The sequence below is a fragment of the Rhinoderma darwinii genome, chromosome 9, assembly GCF_050947455.1.
Source record: "Rhinoderma darwinii isolate aRhiDar2 chromosome 9, aRhiDar2.hap1, whole genome shotgun sequence".
Lineage (NCBI taxonomy): Eukaryota > Metazoa > Chordata > Amphibia > Anura > Rhinodermatidae > Rhinoderma > Rhinoderma darwinii.
This window is the reverse complement of record NC_134695.1, coordinates 75,337,969-75,350,718: the sequence shown is the minus strand read 5'-3', so window position 1 is coordinate 75,350,718 and position 12,750 is coordinate 75,337,969. Positions and strand designations below refer to the sequence as shown.

At 40.8% G+C, this 12,750-nt stretch overlaps 1 protein-coding gene across 3 annotated transcripts in view; it reads right to left on the bottom strand.

The window, feature by feature from the left end:
- LMO1 (LIM domain only 1) overlaps nt 1-12,750 on the bottom strand; it is a 230,695-nt gene that overhangs the window by 48,187 nt on the left and 169,758 nt on the right. Inside the window, exon 1 of one of the 3 annotated variants that reach the window (XM_075838191.1) lies at nt 3,309-3,525. The exons of the other annotated variants lie outside the window; for them this stretch is intronic. The gene's annotated coding sequence lies outside the window, so the exon portion shown is untranslated. Of the gene's footprint in view, nt 1-3,308; nt 3,526-12,750 lie in introns of those variants that run through there. 3 annotated transcript variants of the gene reach the window in all.

Below are 12,750 nucleotides of genomic sequence, written 5' to 3'. Positions count from 1 at the left end.
ATGTGGAATCGCGACATTCACATCACGTAGCGGCAGCAATCACCGGACAGTCCGATCATTGTATTCATTATGTAACACTTCCCACATAAAACTTAATGTTCATGTATAATATAACGGGTCGACCCCGTGACCTCTGCAGAGCGCTGAGCGGAGCCGACCGGAGTGAAGACACCAGCGTTACCGCCACTGCATTCTACTGTCCGGTGAGGGTTGCAGCAGTCGGACCCCCGCCAGTCGGACAGTCGTGGTACAGCCCAGCGACACGCCACCAATGTCTATGCTGAGAAAACCACTCTCTTAAAGGGGCAGTGTCCAGTATTTCATAAATAAAGCGGAATCATTGTAAAAGGTTCTGTAACTTTCTAATAGACTTTGTCATTCGATTCTTTACTAGCTTCAGCCCAGGGTAGACTGAGACTTTTTGTAGCTACTGATTGATTTCAACTATAAGGCCGTGATCCCACGGGTCGGATACGCTGCGTAGAAACTCGTCTCTGCGCGTACTCCGGCCTCCGGGGGGGGGGGGGACGCTGCAGCCCGTGATCGGTCTGTGATTGGCTGCAGCCCGTGATCGGTCTGTGATTGGCTGCAGCGGTCACTTGGGATGCAACGTCATCCCAGGAGTCCGGACTGCAGGAAGAAGCAGGGAGTTCTGGGTAAGTATGATTATTATTTTCGCTGCGATTCCGCCTCAACATTTGTCTTTCTGTTGCGGGTTTTGCATCTCCATCAAATTCAGAGGGGAAAACCTGCAACAGAAAAGCGACAAAAACGCAGCACAAATTGACATGGATTTAATCTCCGCACCGCAGGTCAATCCGTTAACGTTTACGCTGCAGTTTTTCCCGCCACGTGGGCAGGAGGTTTTCTTAATCTCATCCACTTTGCTGCTACTGTAAATGCTGCGGAATTTTCACACAGAATTCCACTTGTACGCTACGGGGGAACCCTAAGGCCTTGTTCACACAGCGCAGATTTGCTGCAGATTTTGCATGCATTCTTTAAGCCAGGAGAGCCTTCCTTTATATATTTCTTGTGTTTAAGAGTTGATCCTGGTTTTGATTTAAAAAAAAACAAAAACATGCAAAATCTGCAACAAATCTGCGCTGTGAGAACAAGGCCTTAGGTGACAGCTGCGGTCCACAAGATTGGATGCAACTCAATATATTCACTTGGACTGCAGCTGTGGCTCAATAGTTAGGGTATGTGCACACACACTTTTTACGTCCGTAATTGACGGACGTATTTCGGCCGCAAGTACCGGACCGAACACAGTGCAGGGAGCTGGGCTCCTAGTATCATACTTATGTACGATGCTAGGAGTCCCTGCCTCTCCGTGGAACTACTGTCCCGTACTGAAAACATGATTACAGGGACAGTTGTCCTGCAGCGAGGCAGGGACTCCTAGCATCGTACATAACTATAATGCTAGGAGCCCGGCTCCCTGCACTGTGTTCGGTCCGGTACTTGCGGCCGAAATACGTCCGTCCATTACGGACATAATTAGTGTGTGTGCACATACCCTTAGAATCAATCAATAGCACAACAAAAAGTCTAAGTGTAGCCCAAACCTTAAGATCTCTGCTTGCTCTTAGTGAATTGTAACAATTATTGTTTGCATGCAAAAATGAATAACCCATCCAGACCTGATAATTCTCACAGCTGAGAATTTGTTACAGTGCATCAAGGTAGATAAGAACTATTGGGCTGGAGTACAGTGCAGAAGAGAGAATTGTGCTGCTGCAGTGTTTAGCTCAGAGGACTGCCTTCACTGATACACTGTGACAAATCCTCAGCTGTGTGCAGACACTGAATGTAAGCAAAGAATAAAGTTACCTCTATGTGATCATGTGACCTGATTTAGTCACATGATTATGTCTTGTGGCCACATTGTGGCTTATTTGCTGCATCGGTAACTTTTCAGATGGTGGTCCAGGAGTGAAGCAGGAGGACGCCCGCAGAACATCAGATGACCACATGCTATGAAGGCTTCCGCAGACTGACCACCGGACCCCAACAGAGCGCCAGTAATGTGATGAAATATTGCTGCCCACCTAGACATCACCCTCCCCCGCAGCACAGACATTGCGGCCTTACCTTAGACCGTTGCTATATCACCTGACACGACATTCGATATACTCCATGTACTGTGTATTTGTGGGGGCTGCTCTACTTGTTGACTCTGTTTTATTGCTTTTTGTGTCAGTAAATTGTCAGCAAATGTGAAGTGGATTATAGTGAGGATGAGAGTATTTTCCCAATCTTTCCTGTGCGACTGAGAAACACGTTCTGATATCGCGGCTTTTATTAACACGGAATCCCTGCACTAAATCATCATCATCCTTGTGAGACCCCACAGCAGCAGCTCAGGTGCATCTATGTCAACACGCGGAGCTAAGATCAGGGGCACCGAGGCAAATGTTCAGTCATTATATATCCTGTACTGATCCCAAGTTATATCCTGTATTATACTCCAGAGCTGCACTCACTATTCTGCTGGTATAGTCACTGTGTACATACATTACATTTCTTATCCTGTACTGATCCTGAGTTATATCCTGTATTATACTCCAGAGCTGCACTCACTATTCTGCTGGTGGAGTCACTGTGTACATACATTACATTACTTATCCTGTACTGATCCTGAGTTATATCCTGTATTATACTCCAGAGCTGCACTCACTATTCTGCTGGTGGAGTCACTGTGTACATACATTACATTACTTATCCTGTACTGATCCTGAGTTATATCCTGTATTATACTCCAGAGCTGCACTCACTATTCTGCTAGTGGAGTCACTGTGTACATACATTACATTACTTATCCTGTACTGATCCTGAGTTATATCCTGTATTATACTCCAGAGCTGCACTCACTATTCTGCTGCTGCATGTCCTTTTCATATGTAAGATAATATATATTCGTGGTCTTGTGTATCGTCTACCACCTAGACAATGTTGGTTTATCAAGTATTCTCCGTAAATTATAACAAATAAACAAGATTGATCCGGAGTGTATTAAAAAATAACTTTTACTTAAATTTCTTAAAACATAGGCGTTTGCGATATGAGCGCATATATTCAAATCACATGTCACAGTCGTGTACAGTAATTCTGTTTTTATCAGTATGCATATGCAGCAATATTGGAGACAGCAAAAATAGTCCACCTTTTATGGTTTCCTAATACTTGTGGTTCAAATAATTCGTAAGTTTCAGAGGTTTTCTCATAAGCACTCAGATGCTTTGTAAATCATGTAGGATATACAGAAGATATAAGAGAATTGTTTCGGGCAGTTGCCCTCCTACCCCTTAATTTATGGGATGATGGCGTTCCTTTCAGGCGTCTTCTGTGAAATCCTAGATTTTGTTGGACCTCTGAGATAAGGTAATTCTTCTCCCAATTTCTCTCCCAACGCGTTTCCTCTGACCCATTGATTCATCAGGGGAGATAGGTCATGAATGCTGCTTCGTCCTGTTCCTTGGGAAGCTGCATGAAAATTTAGATATAGCTGTCTTGAAAAAAATGTAATTCCCTCCCACCCACACACACCTTCCAGGTGCAACACCCCTCCCCAGTGACGTGTTTAGATGAGGTAGGAGGGGGGGGGGGGGTGTACTGAAGGGGGCGGGGACCTGCAGGGCCGCCGCCGCAGACATAAGGGAATGTTTCCCTGTGTCTGAAGCGACGCTGGCATGCCGCAGGCCTCCGTCCTGAGTCCTCAGATCGTGCTCCCTAAACATCTCTGTAAGGGAGATGTTCAGTAAGCGTCTGTATACAGCGATGGCGGAGTTATCTCCGTTCCCCTGACTACGCGTCTGCATGCAGCGATGACACTCATCGCTGTATACAGACGCTTACTGAACATCTCCCTTACAGAGATGTTTAGGGAGCACGATCTGAGGACTCAGGACGGAGGCCTGCGGCATGCCAGCGTCGCTTCAGACACAGGGAAACATTCCCTTATGTCTGCGGCGGCGGCCCTGCAGGTCCCCGCCCCCTTCAGTACACCCCCCCCCCCCTCCTACCTCATCTAAACACGTCACTGGGGAGGGGTGTTGCACCTGGAAGGTGTGTGTGGGTGGGAGGGAATTACATTTTTTTCAAGACAGCTATATCTAAATTTTCATGCAGCTTCCCAAGGAACAGGACGAAGCAGCATTCATGACCTATCTCCCCTGATGAATCAATGGGTCAGAGGAAACGCGTTGGGAGAGAAATTGGGAGAAGAATTACCTTATCTCAGAGGTCCAACAAAATCTAGGATTTCACAGAAGACGCCTGAAAGGAACGCCATCATCCCATAAATTAAGGGGTAGGAGGGCAACTGCCCGAAACAATTCTCTTATATCTTCTGTATATCCTACATGATTTACAAAGCATCTGAGTGCTTATGAGAAAACCTCTGAAACTTACGAATTATTTGAACCACAAGTATTAGGAAACCATAAAAGGTGGACTATTTTTGCTGTCTCCAATATTGCTGCATATGCATACTGATAAAAACAGAATTACTGTACACGACTGTGACATGTGATTTGAATATATGCGCTCATATCGCAAACGCCTATGTTTTAAGAAATTTAAGTAAAAGTTATTTTTTAATACACTCCGGATCAATCTTGTTTATATGTAAGATAACCAGTAATCTCTATCTATTGTAGAAGAATGGAATCGGCAGCCTCATCTCTCAGTTCTTTCATATTCTTCTATCTGAGACAGAACAATCGGGAATCTTGGGTTCTGTTCACATCGGTCTAGAACTTCTGTTTTTCTTTTCCGTCATAAGAGCAGAAACAGAAGTCAATGCTGTGATGGATTTGTCACATGATCGACACCATTTTGACATTTTTCCGCAAAAAAACCACCTTAGCTGCTGCGCTATTTTTTTCGTTACACGGATGTGATCAGAGCCTTAATTTGATTGTGTGATTATCCGTTGGATGCAGCTGTTAGGAGTTATACTCCAGTCAGAAGGATTTTCTTTTTCACTTTCCCTGGTTACATGGCTGGACCGCCGCCGTCTCCGCTGAATTATTGACCCGTGGCTGAAATATTCATCAAACTTTGAGACAATTTGTCTGGTGACAGTGATGAAGCTTCTTCTTCTAGTCGTTGGTGTCCAGCTCCGTGTGCTGCGCAATTCTCTCCGCCGCTCGCGGTGACTACCGGGGATAATGAAGGACGGACCGGGAGTCAGGAGTCAACCATTGATCGGTGAAGTTGAAAGGGGCGAGACTCCCGCTGCTCGCACATCTGACATGAACTGTAATCTCCGCACAATGAAAAACCGGCGGCTTCAGATGATGATGCAAAACTAATGAAGGAAGAGCGAGCGCAGAATCCCCAGACCGGAGAGCTCATTACTGTGCTGCGCTCCTGACGCCGGCCGGACCACCACTCCTTCATTCCTCAGCAAGGAAAAAATCCAATTTGTGTTAATAGAAAGTAATAAGTCTCCATGTCCGTGAGCGCTATCACAGGAGAGACTCTGGAGAGGAGCGGAGCGGCGAGCACGCAGGAATTATTACAGCGCATACGCCGGATATTTCATATAAAGGTCCCGGGTCATGGGAAAGAGACCCAGCCTCATTGTGGCATGTTCTGGGAGTTTGCTACAAATGAACCACATCAGCAGCACAAATCCCTCTCCTGATAGTTTGTTACAATGTATCAGTGCAGGTCAAACTGGATCATTGTGGAGTCCAGGCTGATCAGCTCACAGAGGATTGTCTAGACTGGTTGCAATGGTAACAAACCCTCAGATGTAAGAAGTATTAGGTCAGGATGGGTTTTCAGCCTCTAGATGTAAAAAAGAATGTTCCTATTCACTGACAGCAAGCATTCTTCCCACACCCGTACTGTAAGTCATGTGTTGGGTTGCCACCTTTTTCCACCCAAAAATCCAGACAAGATTTAGGGTGTATTTACATGTGGCGGTTTTGTGGCCCAATATGGGAAAAATGTGGGTGTGGTTTTGGGGTGTGACGTCACTTTGGGTGGGATTCACCACTCAGATCTGGGAGCCTCACACAGACAATGACTCCCCATAACTAGTCACTATCGCCCTCCTCCGAGTCTCGGGGGCCACGCAGGCAGTGTTCATATGGCCGGCTGCTGAATGTGAGGGTCTCTGCTGACTTGTCCGCTGCAATCTCCTGCTGGCGCCAATCTTACACTGAACCTAGTCCGGACGCTCCGATGTCTTGGCTGCCGGCAAATGAGGAATCGCCAATTCAAATAAGACGTAACCTGACTGCGTGCGTCCTGCCTTAGGCCCCGTTCACACGTGGCAGAATATTTGGCGGAGTTTTTCCGCAGCAAATGTTGGTGCAGATTTGGGGCAATTACGCAACGAATCTGCAGCAACATTTGCATATTTGACAGATAATTCAGACGTTGCAGATATCACAGCGGACGCCACAGATTTCAGTTTTTGCATTGCAAAGGCTGAAATCCGCAGTGAAATTCCGCTTCTTCTCCGCAACGTCATGAGCTGCTGCGGAGGGAAAATTCTGCACCGCAGCCCGATTCCCGCACAGTTATTTTCTGCAACGTCTGAACTAAATTTCCTAAAAATGTATAGAAAGAAATGTAAAAAGCGGCCGCTGGAGAATTCCACTGCGGACTGTCCGCCATGTCTGAACGTGCCCTTATTATACAGAAATAGTGGCACTTGTTTTTGCCAGTAGAAAAAGTTTATTTTCCCCATTGTGCCGGTGTCTGCCAAGCTGGTCATGTGACACAAGTGACATCACTACTCTCCAGAAATACGTGGGGGGGGGGGGGATATATGAGTGTATATAGTTCTAGCCTCCTTTGCTCTTCTGTTGCCGCTGTCCATCACATTACACAATTACGATATATTTCTGACCGCAGACGGTGGAAAAGCCATCTTGGATTCAGCAGCGACTCCATCTGCCCCGCAATGCAGATGTCGGCCTGATGATCCCGGCCTTTATGATCCCGCCCCCTGCGCTCCATCCACTGATCATTGATCGCGACGCTCACCCGGTTTTAATCATTTAAATACGACTTTTGATTTAACATAAATGTGACATGAAGTAATTAAACGATTATAACGCCCAACTGGACACGGATAATTGACCCTGGGCTCTTAAGAGGCTCGCACCAGGCCTCGTGGGTAAAATGTCGTCCTGTCACTGGACCGCATCGCCTGTCATATTCTATTCAGAACTTTCTTTGTTCTATCTGTCTCTAGGAAAGCTGGGTGACGACCAGTATGGCCACGATTAGCGATCCTATAGGGTTATTACCCAGCTCTCCTAGATTCCTGAAGGCCAAAGCTGCCCGAGTCTGAAGAGATGCAGGGACGGGTAATGCACAACTGCATAACGGTCATTGAAATTCTCAAAAATGGCGGCAGAAAATGCGACATTGCTTGGGCCGCCATTAAGAATAACGACATTTTCCCACTGAGGATTATCCTGGATATTGTCTAAAAATGTATATAAAAAAATTAAAAATAAATGTATCGAGTGATAAGAGTGATTAAATACATTAAAAACTGTCTATAAAGTTCAGGTCATAGATCACTTAAAGGGGACCTGTCACTATTACACCACAGGAAGTAAACACGGCGATGCTCGGCGCCTCTCTGAGTTTCCCCTTTTATAAATTGATGTATAAGGTCCAAAAATCTCTCCTGAAGCCAATGGGAAAAATAGGCGGAAGAATCGCTCTACTGCTCATGTGCAGAGTTTTACCCGATTACAAAAAAATAAAAAACTTAGAAACTTTATCTATGATGTGATTGGCTAACGCTGCCAAGCTCCGTTTGCATTGGCAACAGTATACATTTTGTGGATCTGATCTCCCCTATAAAGCAATTTATAAAATACAATGAGGGGGTCCCCCAAAATGTCTAGAGGACTCATATACTTCCCTATATACATTCCATGGGGAAAAAGTTCTCACGCTTCGTCTTTAAATATTAATACACAAAGAAACAACATTTGTATAAGAGAAAAGAAAACAAGAATCTGGATACAAAAAATGTAATCTACAAAACCAGCCCTGAAGATGAGGAGACACGAGAGTATTACCCCTGATAAAATATTCATTAATCATAAGAGAACAGAGCGGACGATACAGGAGCGAGAGCAGAGGAGAAATACAACGATACAACAAAGGCTTATACCAGCGGTACCTATATAATCATATACCATAATATACCCAGGTTATACCAGCGGTACATATATAATCATATACCATAATATACCCAGGTTATACCAGCGGTACATATATAATCATATACCATAATATACCCAGGTTATACCAGCGGTACATATATAATCATATACCATAATATACCCAGGTTATACCAGCGGTACCTATATAATCATATACCATAATAGACCCAGGTTATACCAGCTGTACATATATAATCATATACCATAATATACCCAGGTTATACCAGCGGTACCTATATAATCATATACCATAATAGACCCAGGTTATACCAGCTGTACATATATAATCATATACCATAATATACCCAGGTTATACCAGCTGTACATATATAATAATATACCATAATATACCCAGGTTATACCAGATGTACATATATAATCATATACCATAATATACCCAGGTTATACCAGCTGTACATATATAACCATATACCATAATATACCCAGGTTATACCAGCGGTACCTATATAATCATATACCATAATATACCCAGGTTATACCAGCTGTACATATATAATCATATACCATAATATACCCAGGTTATACCAGCGGTACCTATATAATCATATACCATATTATACCCAGGTTATACCAGCATGCTTTATATCACTATATACAGGAAGATGTATAACTTATACCAGCTGTACATATATAATTATATACAGAAGATACCCAGGTTATACCAGCATGCTCCATATCACTATATACAAGAAGATGTATAACTTATACCAGCTGCACATATATAATTATATACAGAAGATACCCAGGTTATACCAGCATGCTCCATATCACTATATACAAGAAGATATATAACTTATACCAGCTGTACATATATAATTATACACAGGAGATACCCAGGTTATACCAGCATGCTCCATATCACTATATACAGGAAGATGTATAACTTATACCAGCTGTACATATATCATTATACACTGGAGATGCCCAGGTTATACCAGCATGCTCCATATCACTATATACAAGAAGATGTATAACTTATACCAGCTGTACATATATAATTATATACAGAAGACACCCAGGTTATACCAGCATGCTCCATATCACTATATACAAGAAGATGTATAACTTATACCAGCTGTACATAAATAATTATATACTGGAGATGCCCAGGTTATACCAGCATGCTCCACATCACTTTATACAAGAAGATGTATAACTTATACCAGCTGTACATATATAATTATATACAGAAGATACCCATGTTATAGCAGCATGCTCCATATCACTATATACAGGAAGATGTGTAACTTATACCAGCTGTACATATATAATTATATACAGAAGATACCCAGGTTATACCAGCATGCTCCATATCACTATATACAAGAAGATGTATAACTTATACCAGCTGTACATATATAATTATATACAGAAGATACCCAGGTTATACCAGCATGCTCCATATCACTATATACAAGAAGATGTATAACTTATACCAGCTGTACATATATCATTATACACTGGAGATGCCCAGGTTATACCAGCATGCTCCATATCACTATATACAAGAAGATGTATAACTTATACCAGCTGTACATATATAATTATATACAGAAGACACCCAGGTTATACCAGCATGCTCCATATTACTATATACAAGAAGATATATAACTTATACCAGCCGTACATATATAATTATACAGAAGATACCCAGGTTATACCAGCATGCTCCATATCACTATATACAAAAAGATGTATAACTTATACCAGCTGTACATATATAATTATATACAGAAGATACCCAGGTTATACCAGCATTCTCCATATCACTATATACAAGAAGATATATAACTTATACCAGCTGTACATATATAATTATATACAGAAGATACCCAGGTTATACCAGCATGCTCCACATCACTTTATACAAGAAGATGTATAACTTATACCAGCTGTACATATATAATTATATACAGAAGATACCCAGGTTATACCAGCATGCTCCATATCACTATATACAAGAAGATGTATAATTATACCAGCTGTACATATATAATTATATACAGAAGATACCCAGGTTATACCAGCATGCTCCATATCACTATATACAAGAAGATGTATAACTTATACCAGCTGTACATATATAATTATATACAGAATATACCCAGGTTATACCAGCATGCTCCATATCACTATATACAAGAAGATGTATAACTTATACCAGCTGTACAGATATAATTATATACAGAAGATACCCAGGTTATACCAGCATGCTCCATATCACTATATACAAGAAGATGTATAACCTATACCAGCTGTACATATATCATTATACACTGGAGATGCCCAGGTTATACCAGCATGCTCCATATCACTATATACAAGAAGATGTATAACTTATACCAGCTGTACATATATAATTATATACAGAAGATACCCAGGTTATACCAGCATGCTCCATATCACTATATACAAGAAGATGTATAACTTATACCAGCTGTACATATATAATTATATACAGAAGATACCCAGGTTATACCAGCATGCTCCATATCACTATATACAAGAAGATGTATAACTTATACCAGATGTACATATATAATTATATACAGGAGATACCCAGGTTATACCAGCATGCTCCATATCACTATATACAAGAAGATATATAACTTATACCAACTGTACATATATAATTATATACAGAAGATACCCAGGTTATACCAGAATGCTCCATATCACTATATACAGGAAGATGTATAACTTATACCAGCTGTACATATATAATTATATACAGAAGATACCCAAGTTATACCAGCATGCTCCATATCACTATATACAGGAAGATGTATAACTTATACCAGCTGCACATATATAATTATATCCAGAAGATACCCAGGTTATACCAGCATGCTCCATATCACTATATACAAGAAGATGTATAATTATACCAGCTGTACATATATAATTATATACAGAAGATACCCAGGTTATACCAGCATGCTCCATATCACTATATACAGGAAGATGTATAACTTATACCAGCTGCACATATATAATTATATACAAAATATACCCAGGTTATACCAGAATGCTCCATATCACTATATACAAGAAGATGTATAACTTATACCAGCTGTACATATATAATTATATACAGAAGATACCCAGGATATACCAGCATGCTCCATATCACTATATACAAGAAGATGTATAACTTATACCAGCTGTACATATATAATTATATACAGAAGATACCCAAGTTATACCAGCATGCTCCATATCACTATATACAAGAAGATGTATAACTTATACCAGCTGTACATATATAATTATATACAGGAGATACCCAGGTTATACCAGCATGCTCCATATCACTATATACAGGAAGATGTATAACTTATACCAGCTGTACATATATAATTATACACAGAAGATATCCAGGTTATACCAGCATGCTCCATATCACTATATACAAGAAGATATATAACTTATACCAGCTGTACATATATAATTATATACAGAAGATACCCAGGTTATACCAGCATGCTCCATATCACTATATACAAGAAGATGTATAACTTATACCAGCTGTACATATATAATTATACACAGGAGATACCCAGGTTATACCAACATGCTCCATATCACTATATACAGGAAGATGTATAACTTATACCAGCTGTACATATATAATTATATACAGAAGATACCCAGGTTATACCAGCATGCTCCATATCACTATATACAAGAAGATGTATAACTTATACCAGCTGTACATATATAATTATATACAGAAGATACCCAGGTTATACCAGCATGCTCCACATCACTTTATACAAGAAGATGTATAACTTATACCAGCTGTACATATATAATTATATACAGAAGATACCCAGGTTATACCAGCATGCTCCATATCACTATATACAAGAAGATGTATAATTATACCAGCTGTACATATATAATTATATACAGAAGATACCCAGGTTATACCAGCATGCTCCATATCACTATATACAAGAAGATGTATAACTTATACCAGCTGTACATATATAATTATATACAGAAGATACCCAGGATATACCAGCATGCTCCATATCACTATATACAAGAAGATGTATAACTTATACCGGCTGTACATATATAATTATATACAGAAGATACCCAGGTTATACCAGCATGCTCCATATCACTATATACAAGAAGATGTATAACTTATACCAGCTGTACATATATAATTATATACAGAAGAAACCCAGGTTATACCAGCATGCTCCATATCACTATATACAAGAAGATGTATAACTTATACCAGCTGTACATATATAATTATATACAGGAGATACCCAAGTTATACCAGCATGCTCCATATCACTATATACAGGAAGATGTATAACTTATACCAGCTGTACATATATAATTATACACAGAAGATACCCAGGTTATACCAGCATGCTCCATATCACTATATACAAGAAGATATATAACTTATACCAGCTGTACATATATAATTATATACAGAAGATACCCAGGTTATACCAGCATGCTCCATATCACTATATACAAGAAGATGTAT